The sequence below is a fragment of the Lepidochelys olivacea genome, assembly GCF_965140295.1.
Source record: "Lepidochelys olivacea isolate rLepOli2 genome assembly, chromosome: 2".
Taxonomy (NCBI): domain Eukaryota; kingdom Metazoa; phylum Chordata; order Testudines; family Cheloniidae; genus Lepidochelys; species Lepidochelys olivacea.
The window spans coordinates 208,438,173-208,450,209 of NC_140412.1; the positions used below are offsets into that span (position 1 = coordinate 208,438,173).

The 12,037-nt window shown below is 41.5% G+C and overlaps 1 long non-coding RNA gene across 1 annotated transcript in view; it reads right to left on the minus strand.

The window, feature by feature from the left end:
• Positions 1 to 2,051: 2,051 nt before the first annotated feature.
• LOC311515187 overlaps positions 2,052 to 12,037 on the minus strand; it is an 88,215-nt gene continuing 78,229 nt past the window's right edge. The window contains exon 3 of the long non-coding RNA XR_014710074.1: positions 2,052 to 2,193. This is a non-coding gene — a long non-coding RNA (uncharacterized lncRNA). The remainder of the gene's footprint in view (positions 2,194 to 12,037) is intronic.

The window sequence follows — 12,037 nt, forward strand, 5'->3', positions numbered from 1 at the left end:
ACCTAAGATGACATAAGCCTGTCTTCAGCTAACAGGACTGATTCTCTCTAGGGTAGTATGTGGGAAAACTTAGGGGAGAGTTAAAAGAAAAAACCTGAACTCTGGCCTTGCCTACAGAAGAGTTTTAGCCACTGGTGTCTCTACATCAGTGCACACTTCTAGCATAGACATGACTTATATTGGTGCAGCATGTGTCTACACTTGGATGTAGCCCCAACGGGCTGGGGTCAGTGACACTTGTTATGCACTAATGTACATGCTTAAAGACAGTGTGTCACTGTCTCTGCCTCAAGTGAGAATGAGCCTGATTTACATCGGAGAAACTGAGAGCAGAAGCCAGCCTGTTATCTGGATTACTGTGAAATCTCTGCGTATGTAGCCTGAAGCAGCTGCACAGTTGGTCCACAGCAAAGCTTGGTTCAGAAAACTGCAGTCTTTTATGGGAGCAATTAAGCTCCTCATGTGCATCCTTGACATTAAAGCTTATTTAAATTTAAAGGCAATGTTTTGTAATAAAGTATTTTTTCTCTAGTTTATTTGGATGCCAAAGCTGAGCAGAGACCTTGGGGCTGGCTGATTCATGCCTGTTTCATTTTCCCATTCAATCCATTTTCTCTGAAAAGGAGACATAAGCAGTGAAGCCAATATAGTTTTATTGGATCCAATGCACTGGCACTAAAACAAATATATGTACACTCAGGCCACTACACTTTTATTAAAACAAATAGAATTTAATTCAAACCAGCATTCAATAGCTTCTTTTAAAAAAAAAAGCAATGAAATTAAACCCTACCAATACTTTCGCTCAATATGTTTTCACAATCAGATTCATTTGACCTAAGCAATATATATTTATCATAGGTAACACATTTTTTATTAAAAACCAGTTTACTGAAACCAAGTTTTCCTTCAACCAATAGACAGAAATTCTAACCAATTGTAAGATTAGATCGTGAAAACTGATGGGGGTTTTTTGCTTGGCTTTCTTTATTCTGGCAAAAAGACTTTTTTTTAAGCCGATGCACAACGGAATCAATGCAACCAATGTCTTTTCTGGAAGCAATAAAAAACCTTCAGTATCTTTTCGGTCAGAATATACTTTGCCAGTGCAAACTTAACTAGACCACAAATAGTACTGCCAACGTTATTAATGCATGGAAGCTGGGTGCTTTAGTGCTTACAGCAGGGAAATAGGAGTGTGGAATAGGGCTGTGCAAAGTGTTTGCATATAGAAAACTAAGGTCTGGCTTCTAGTCAAAGTAAGGGCCTGGTCTTGAGAGATATGTAGCACCATGACATACAGACCCAATAGAGGGAAACAAACGCATGCAAGGAATTCTGAAGGATCTGGAGTTGACACCACTTGCTGGTGGAGAACCAGTTTTGAGATACCAGAGACCTGAAAGAAAAACTGAGCAGAAGCTCAATACATAGCAGAGAATCTGAGCCACCATTACAATGCTGTTCTGAAGCTCAATTATATTAGCAATACTATTATGGATGAGACAAAGGAATCGGATGTCTAATGCCCACTAATTTTCAAGGGCCATGGGGTGCCACTGAAAATCCCCCCTTGATGTACAGAACTATGTTTTAAGAAAAAAACATTTTGCACTTGTAAAGCACCATTCATCTCTTTAATCTCGGTGGGAGTGTTCAGGACCCACCCTTTGATTTGGAGGGGCTGTCTTCTTTTCTAATTTCCCCTCTCTCTTTCCCTCTCAAGCTTAACATGGAGAACCAGTTAAACGCTTTTAAACGTGTTGTTGGCAAAAACCATTACAAATGTTTTAAAAACATTTTGTAAAAAGGCGTGTTATTACTGTTCTAAATACCAAGCTATTTTACAAAAGACAACACAGTAGAGGTGGGATACTTTAAAGCATCTAAAATGACCTAGGAGCACAAGTCCACAGAACAGGTGTTTTTAAGTCACTGACATTGTTTTCAAATATCCACCCTATATTCTTAATAAGCCATTGATAGGAATCGGAAGAATTGCCATCATTTTACATAAAAATATGCAGTGATCAGATGTGCCTTACTTCATGTTCACAGGACTCCGGAGCCTGATACAACTGGAAGGGCTCTGAGCACAGCTGAGACAACTGACGTTTCATTCCGGTGGTTGTCAGAGCTTTCCAAGGCCAACAAGGTGTGGGGTGGTGGCCTGTGGTGAGCAGGGGATCAATCCTAATGGGAAGAGAACATAAGTACAACTTGGAATGGGGAATTTTAGTGGGTTCCTCTGAGCCTTTCCCTTTTTGCACTCTCATCGGCAATATGTTTTGGTGACCTTCCCTCCCGAGTCAAGGGCTCTCCCCAGAGCTGTCAACGTCACTCTTCCAGTCCGTTAGGGACGCAACATTAGATCGCAATGGTGGGAGCACTTCCTCCTGTGTGTGGGCAGAACAGCTGCCTCTGCAGATTTCCCAGCCCAAGGAGCAAAGGATTACATTCAGGACCGATACTCAGACACCCTCCCCTTCACCAGGTTGAGTGGCAGCACAGTGCAAGTGACAAAATGCTTCTACTCTTTCCAAAATACTTTGTCAAGGAGGCTACTGCTGCCTCTGTTTCTCATTCTCAGTGACAACATTTCCAGTCAACAGCTCAGCAGCTGCATCTGCCAGTCAGGCTTCATCTCCTCTGCCAGTCTGGCGCAGGGGTGGAGCGGGAAACACTCCTACGCTGAAAATTTTTAATTAATACTGACGTTTGTCAAGCAACTGCTGCTCGTTGTATTGGTTTACATGAAAATGGTAGAAATAAATGGAACAGTCATAAAGTTGTAGACTATCCCATTTTCATTATGGGTGGGAGAAGTGAATTGTAAAAAGAAAGAGAGAGAAGTTTGAAGAGACACCTATGAAGTATTGAAATGCAGAGGTTTTACTCTCAGATGGTTTATTTTTAATTTTCCTTGTATTTCAATTTTCCTTGTATTTCAAATTTCCTCCCCATTTTTTTCCTCAGCGGCGCCATTTAACTCTGATACTAGCCAAGGTGACATATTACCACACTATATGCCCCTCTCCTACCCTTTTCCAATTTTCTATGCTTTCCCCCACACACCCGCTTTGACGAGGCTGCCCTTTTCCTGAATCATTCTTCTCCCCTCATTTGCAGCCACAACACCGTACTTACAAAGGCTAAACAGTGCACAGCCCCGAGCAACACGTGTGTCTCCGCCCCACGAGTAACCGCTGGAGGCCTTGTGCCTCAGAGACCTCTCTCTGAGGCCTTGTCTACACTGGCGGTGCGGCGTGTGAAAAAGCAGACTGCCAGCATCCATGCTGCACTGTGTCGCTACACATCAATGTAAGCCCTAGCAGGGCAGGCAGTAGGGAAAGCCTCCAGCAGCTCTCCGTTGCCAGAGAGAGAGCTGTGGTGAGGGGAGGCAGAGGGGAGCTGCTGGAGCCTCCCCCCATTAAAGCCTTTCCCTGTGATGGGAAAAGTCTCCGGTAGCAGGGAGCCAGCAGAACTCTACACTGCTAAAATAGCAATGAAGACAGAGGCGGCACCGTTGCGGGGGTCATGGCGCGGGCCGAGGGATGTACTGGCTGCCGCTTCCAGCAGCTTCCATTGGCCTGGAGCAGTGAACTGTGGCAACTGGGAGCCATGATCGGCCGAACCTGTAGACACGGCAGGTAAACAAACCGGCCCAGCCTGCCAGGGGCTTTCCCTGCACAAGTGGCGGAACAAGTTTGGGAACCACTGGTGTAGGGTATATGCCACATGGTTCCGGCATGTCTTTACTCACCCAAGCCGTGCCTCTCTGTCTACACTGCTATTTATACCTGTGCTCTGGGAGCATGCAGTATGTATACTCTAAACCCTTCCAAGACATCATCTAAGTCATAAATCCTCTTCTGCTTCCTTCTTGCTTCTGGGGAGAGCAGGGGAAAGGATAATTTTCTATTGACCTATATCAGCAACAAATTATGACACACCCCATGCAAATTCAACTGTACACACCAGCAACAAGCTGGATGTAACCAAGCCTCCACTCATGCCCGAGCTACTTGCTCCAGATCTAAAGTAAGTGGATGCTGCTTGCACTTGGACCCAAGGTCCTGGAAGCCTGCACTGGGATGCAAGGAAATTCTTAGTCCCCTTTATTCTCCTGCAGGGGTCTGAGGTCCCCAGGCCACAATCTAGCCCTATAATAAGATAACAATCCGGTGAGAAGTCTCAGGCAGCTGGACTAGTTCTGCTGGTGTGACAGCCGCCATCTGGGCCACCACATGGGGACCTTCAGAGCTAAAAGTACAAGTTGTTACAACTTGAGCTAGAGAACCTCAGCTCTGTAACCAAGGCCATAACTGATTAATATCCTCTGTGTATAGGGCACAGAGGGGGAACAATAAAAGAAAGGTGTCACCCTGGCACTTGGAAAATGGCCACTGATGTTCTCAAAGCCCAAATGGTACCACAGGAAAGACAAAAATCAAACAACTTTCTTCCATTGAAATTATTGTCCTGCCCCCATATATGATGTCTAAAGTAAATTAGTGACCCACTCATAATCCTATATGTAGGTGACGTATTGACTTTATAGGCCTGTTACAGTCCCATCATGATGAAAGGAGCTAAATAACTGAGATACTAACAATGTTAAAAACCATGGATATTCATAAATCATATATAGTGTCTTCCCTTTCTACATACTGTCTTATTGACTAGTTTAGTGATAGATCAAAGTTCCTTTTTAATATGTACAAAACTACAGTATTATCACAACATCCAAATGTGGCAGGCTTTGGGTGTCTGTTCCTGTTTTTTTATAAATTAAAGTTTCTCTCTCAATGCTCTTCTTTAATGGGTTTTTCTATCAAAAATGTACAATGTAAAATAAAATAATTTCTTCTTATTCTTGGCAGCAGGTCAGAGAATAGTTATTCTTCCATAGACAAATAGTAAACACATAATCTAAAATAAAAGTAATCTAGGGTGAAGTTAAGGGAAACAGTAAAGATGAGAACAAACACAAAGGCTCCATGCTCAAGCACAGAGTGTGGGATTAGCTCCATAAAGCAAATTCATAGGGAGGCGAGCTAACAAGCCCACTATCCTCTTAAAAGTGTAATTCACAGAAAACAGCTTTGTGTAGCTAAACATGCCATCCTTATCAATCAGACAGTGTGATCTGAGCACAATGCTTGGCAGTTGGGTGTGACAGGAGTTCCTCAGTTCTAATCCCACCTTGGATACTACGGACTCCTTCTGTGGCCTTGGACAAGTCAAGTGGCGGCTCCTCAGAGCAAGCCTTGCCTATCTGGTTTTGATTCTGATACATTCCTGTCTTTACCTGCTGCTGTAGAGTGACTCCGCACCTTTGAACTCATGCACTTTTTGCCTACTTACATTAAAGGTATGTCTACAGTGCAACCAGACGCGCAACTGTAGCTTGTGTAGACCTACCAGTGCTAGCTGTAATCTAGCTAGAGCAGCTAAAAATGGCAGGGATAATGCAGTGACCTGGGAACCTGAGTACGTACTCACACTCCTAGCCTGCACCACAGTCTGTGCCACCCGGTCTTCATTACTATTTTTAGCCACGCTAGCTAGATTAGCCACAAGCTGCAATACCCTGTCAGCTGCAGTGTAGGCACACCCTTAGATGGCTCCAGCCTCCACCAGAGAAGTCACCTAAGCACTCTGCATCAGTTTCCCAATCTGTGAAGTGGGGATAAGGATATCTACTTTCTTGCCTCATGTCAGTGTTGTGAGGATTAATGAATTAATGTTTGTAAAGTGCTTCAAAGATACAGGGCCAGATCTTGAGCTTCTGTAAATCAGGATGTGCCCGGGCACAGACTCTTACATTGCTATATAAATAGAACAGTAGATGTTACTTGCATAGGAATCTGGATTCAATTGCAGTGCAGAATGCTTGTCACGTCACCTTCTGTTACCTTTATTTTTCATGCACTCATTTAGTAAATTTCCCATGGACACTTTTTAAAAGTCCTTCCAACCCTGAAATACATTTCAAGTTACAAAAGTATTCTTAACGATTTAAATAAAATAGAAATCATCTTTTTTTCCCCTAGCTCTGCCCAGCAGCAATTGCTGGTTGCTGATATACAGTATGTAGTTATTTCTCTTTTAGGAAACAAATATTGTTTCATTTGTGAAAAAATATACTCTAATGTCAACTGTAAAATACAGTAACTGGTCTTCAGCAATACATTAATTATGCACACCTAGCTGTATTGAAGACTGTAAATTCATCAGAAGGTTCAGGTCAGGAGGTTGGTAGAGTGGAGGGATATTTGTCTCCCTTCCCCCTCCAGGGAAATCTGTCGCCCTAGCTGAAATATCATTTGAGGGGTGGCTCTCCAGAGGCAGCTGAGGCAGAACTTGCTGAGTCTCTTTGAGATATGTTTATCTATTACTGACATTCACATCCAGTAATAATTCAAGAAGTAAAAATAGAAAATACATCCACTTGAAGCAGCTTTGGATCTTGCACTGAAAAATTTCTGCTAGAGGAGAGACTGATTGGGCCACTGTCAGTGCGGGTCCCCATGGACAAATACTTTGCCATCCTATATGCTAAGTTTCAGAAATGCACATGGTTCAGGAGATATTAAATAAAGCATAAAAGAAAAGCACAAGCAATGTTAATATCACTGATATGAAATTACAGTCTTATATTGGATGCCCAGTTGTTGCCAATGCAAGCTTATGTTACACATGGTAACAAAGAATCTTTTTTATCTCTTGCCAATATTCATCATTTATTCTTCTTTATCTTCTGGGGTTTGCTCTATTTCTTTTCTCCTACTGATATTCTCTCTCTGTGCTTCTCTTCCAGCTACTCTAAATACCGTATGTCAATCACCGGTGGGTTTCTAGGTCCCACTTAGCAGTGAGTCATATTAAACTTTTATTTTCTTTGTACTGAAAGAAAAACTTAATAGGAACAAAACAAAATTTCAGCTTTTGTAATAGAATGACAAATTTAAAAAGTTGAGGTGATCACCACTGGATGCAACAGAAGTTCAGTGTTAGCCAAAAAGGTCCAAACGCTAATTATAATTCATTATTTGTGAAAATTTTGAGCAATAGGAAATTGCAAAAAACTAGACTATATTCCATTAAAACAAAGGTAAACTCAAGATAATTTTTTAAAAGGGGATGTCTCCTTACTCATATTACTTACTAGCAATTATTATTAAGATTAACAATTGAAAAATTCTAATTTACTTTTCACCATTTATGCTGTGTAGTTTTTGCATTTCTTTCATCTTGGATAATGATCCATTTCACTTTTGTTTGTGCTCAGTTACTAGTTAGTTTCTCATGTATTAGCATGAATCGTCAGTGTTTAGATTCTGCAGGGGAATGATATCAAAAAAATATGTTTCCTTTGGAATTTTAAAGATGTAACAGAAGCCTTTGTACTGATCATAGGTTGTGGAAAAATCTGTTTTACAGCACCAAAATTTTGGGTCAAATTTGTCTTGATGGTGTCTTTATAATGTTAATCCACAAAACGATGTTGAAGTTGAGTTTAAGCCAACTAATTACATGTGGCAGGATTAGATTCAGGAGAATGGCAGAGCATTTAATTGATCTATTAATAATTAATTAATATTCATCCTGTTTATTAACAGTAGTGCCTGAGAATCAGCTAAGAGTTGGGCCTCATTCTGCTAGGCACTGCACAAACGGTCCCTTCCCTGAAGAGCTCACAATCTGAACAGACAAGATGCACACAGGCTGGGGGAAGGGGTGCACACATAAGCAGAGTGACCAATGTGATTGCAGCAAATGGCACATTAGTTCCATGGGGGCTTGGGGGGATGGGAGGGGAAAGGGACTAGTTAGGAGGGGATAAACTATATAGAAAGAAAAAGGGAAGGGAAGGGAGAGGGACACTGAAGGGAAGAGAGGCGAGGGGGAAGGGGAGAAGAGGGCAAGATGGGCAGGTGTGGAGTGAAGCTAAGGTGAAGGGACTGTGATCGAGAGAGTTGGAGCTAAAAGCCAATCAATCAGCACAGGGCAGAGAATGTTTGGTCAAAACTGTGAAAAGGGCTCTGAATGGCCAAAGGTCCCTGCTTTGGCTGCTGGAGCCTCTGACTGGTTCCTCTTTGCACTTTCTTCTTCCCCCCTCTACCCACCATGTGTGTGGGGGGAGGAGAAAAAGGCACCAGCTGAGTCCTAGTTTTAGCAGACCGGGGGGGTCTCACCTGCACAGTTCTGGGGATAGGAGTGGCACAGGTTGGGCCCCATTTTACCCCATCCCCCCAACTACTCACTCCATGCTTAGGCTGCTTCTGCAGCTGCTCCTACTAGCTGCAGGTGCTGGTTGGAGAGTGTGGCTTCTATTCACAGACCCAAGGTACTTTGGATTTCAGCCCAGGCTTCTCCCTTTTAATATAAATAATCGATCATTATAGAAGAAGCTGAACTCAATCCTTTTCCCAGTGAGGTCATTGGCAAAAGTCATATTGACTTCAATGGGAGAGAATCAGGGTCTATGATAGACTTGATAGATAATTAGCACACGCTAGGTTTAATTAGAATGGATGAACTTGATTATTTGGGTCTCAAACAAAGAGAAGATAAATCCATAAATAGTGAAGAATCTTTTGTTGTTTTTGATGCTAAGAAGTGGGTCACTTGGTGTGTGCATAAACAAAGAAGATAAATGGCTAGAAGAGGAATGAATTTTCCATAACCTGATTAAAGAATAAGGCTGGCTCCTAGGAGAATGTTACAGTGCTTAATGATTTTGTTGTTGCTATTCTTAATGTGTCTAATGTTCGCTGTTTAAGAAAATCAAGAAAAATGTTAAAAGGTTACTCCAAAAGGGAGATGTCGGCCAAGGGTTGGGTGGAGAAAGACAGCCCCATTCAGCCAAAGATTTCCCCACTGGCAATGGAGGGGAGGAGGAAAGAGTCCACAGCAAAACCAGAGATGCAAGTCCTGGGTTGTTTGATATTTTTAAGCACTGCTTCCCCACTCTAGAGCTTCATGTGGTTACTATAGCTAAACATCTGGCAAGTCTCCCAGTTGGGTGCCGACATGGGCCCAGAATTTGTGCACAACTGCTTGGGACACCAGGCACCTCTGTATCCCTTGCCTATAGAAGATTTGCCCCTGCTTTGTGACCTCCCTCCTACAGACATGGAGAACTTGCCTACATGATAGACCCTTTGGTGGTATAGTTATGCCAGCATTAGCTATGCTAACAGAGCCCCCCCCAGTGGAGATGCAGTATAAACCATCAGGAGTTCGTTTGCTGGCATAGCTACATCTCCCTGTACGTATTAGCTAAGCTGGAAGAAGCATTCTTCTGTTGGCCTAGTTGCACCTATACCAGGGGTTTTGCCAACATAGCTATGTCAGCTAGTGGTGTGATTTTTTCCAAATCACTTTGAAGCATAGACTAAGTGATAAATTGTCTTCAGGACTGGTCTGCCTGCTGCCTAGCTAGTTTATATGCCCCACGGAGACGAATATGTCCTGGTCATCATGCTCAGCCCAGTTTCTTCCCAGCGGTTCTGGCTGATCCCACACATTCCCATATCAGTGTCTGCTGCACAGGACAAGATGTAGAATGAGAGAAGGGAAGTGGCAACTGTAAACAGTTTATAGCAGCAAAAGCTCATGAAAATTCATGGGACAAAGAAAAGGCATTTCCCTACCCTGGGGGCAGTCTTTCTGTCAAATATCAAAGCTGTGCTGCAAATAATGGAGGTGTGAGAGCTTCTCAAAGAAAAGGACACAATATTGGAAAATATTAGGCAACTTAAATATAGGAGTCACTATTAGCTCTCCCTGTAACAATAGATCATTTTTGTAGTGTCCTTATTTAAGAAAAGTGGGCCAAACTCATCCCTAGCATAACTCCATCACCTTCACTTGAGTTGCACTATGGATGAATTTGACCCAATTTATTGTGTTTTTCAAAAATCTGCATCTTTCTTAAAAATAAATTAGTACTTTTTTAAAGCCTTGTTACATTTTATATAGCTATTGCCATGTCATAGGGCTGATCTTTATTAGCTAAAATCCTTTTTAACATCACTTACTATTTTAGTTCCCATAACAACAAAATATATCTAATAATGTGGAAACTCATTCTCTCCAGTCCTTTGCTTGGTGTAAGATGTTTTTCCTCTATTTAAGAGAAGCTTATAATGTAACAGGAGCTCATGCAAACCAGAAAGCTTGTATAGTTCATCACATGGGTTGATCTAGTGAAAAGTATTTACACTAGCTCCCATATTTAATTGAGCATCTTCAGGTAAAGTCAGCAAAACAGCCAAAGGAGAGACTGGGTTAACATCTCTGCAGCCAACGATAGCTATACATAACCTATATATTCTAATTAAGATCTGAAATACTAATTTTTTGTGTGCGTCTCATAGATGCTAACAAATTTACTATACGGTGACAAAAACACAGCCGTACAGGCATTGGCTAGCCCAGCAAGGTTTATCTTCAGTGTATAGCTCTTTTCCTGAATTCAATACTGCAAGCACAATTTAATGCAAACCCAATTTATGACTTAATGCTCCTGGGACCATAGTGGGAGATTGTTACATTATTCTTTTCTAATCCTATTTGTGTTTTAATTTGCTAAGTCTGTAATGAGGTGCATGCCTTGAATAGATTCAAGATCTTTCACATTGCTTTTGACTTTGTTTAATAATAGATAGTACGGTTTGCATTCAGAACCGAAGTGCTCAGGTCAGTATTCCCTCTTCATTTTCACAACTAGAATGAATAAAATTACACCATGAAAGTAATTTTATCCATGTTTCCTTGTTTATCACTTAATGGTTTATTTCCTGTTATAATTCTAAATATTTTAGGTCACAAAAATCAATTCTCAGTAGGCCCTGGCTTGCCTGTTCTAAATTACTCTGAAAAAAAAAATCACTCAGAAAATAAGGTCCTTCGGAATAAAAGGCTGAATACACCATCTTATTAAAGCATTGTTTCTTTGATTTTTTTATATTTATGATACTACAGTAGAAGTAAAAAGAAAGGGAGTATTACTTCAGATACTAAATTGACTTGAATAGAATGATCCTGATTAACAGCAGACAACCTGGCCCTGTATATTTCAAATATTTAGGCTTAAAGTTACTGTCTATAATCAGAATTGCTACTAATGCTTTTAGGAGAATGGGAATTCTGTTTCAGAGAGGATTGAGATTTCCAGATGTGTTTTTGTTTCCATTTGAAACAGAAGCCAAAAAATGTTAAAGTTCTCCACAAAAGTAAATTCTGAAGTAACACCCTGATGACTCAAAATGAAATTTTTCTTCAAAGACATTTTGTAGATTTTGACATTATCTAATATCTAACAAAATATAAGCGATTTTAAATTTTTGAAAAAATGTTTTTCCTTTTGAAATAACATCTTGTTCTGAAAGTGTCAAAAGAGGATGTTTTGCCATTGATAAAGCTTCCTCTTAAACAAAACAGTGATGAAATTAACATGAAGAAAAGGAGTACTTGTGGCACCTTAGAGACTAACCAATTTATTTGAGCATGAGCTTTCGTGAGCTACAGCTCACTTCATCGGATGCATACCGTGGAAACTGCAGTAGACATTATATACACACAGAGACCATGAAACAATACCCCCTCCCACCCCACTGTCCTGCTGATAATAGCTTATCTAAAGTGATCATCAAGTTGGGCCATTTCCAGCACAAATCCAGGTTCTCACACCCTCCGCCCCTCCCCCGCCCCACACACACACACACAAACTCACTCTCCTGCTGGTAATAGCCCATCAAAAGTGACCACTCTCTTCACAATGTGTATGATAATCAAGGTGGGCCATTTCCTGCACATATCCAGGTTCTCTCACCCCCTCACCTCCCTCCAAAAACCACACGCACAAACTCACTCTCCTGCTGGTAATAGCTTATCCAAAGTGACCACTCTCCCTACAATGTGCATGATAATCAAGGTGGGCCATTTCCAGCATAAATCCAGGTTCTCTCACCCCCCCTACCCCCATACACACACAAACTCACTCTCCTGCTGGCAATAGCTCATC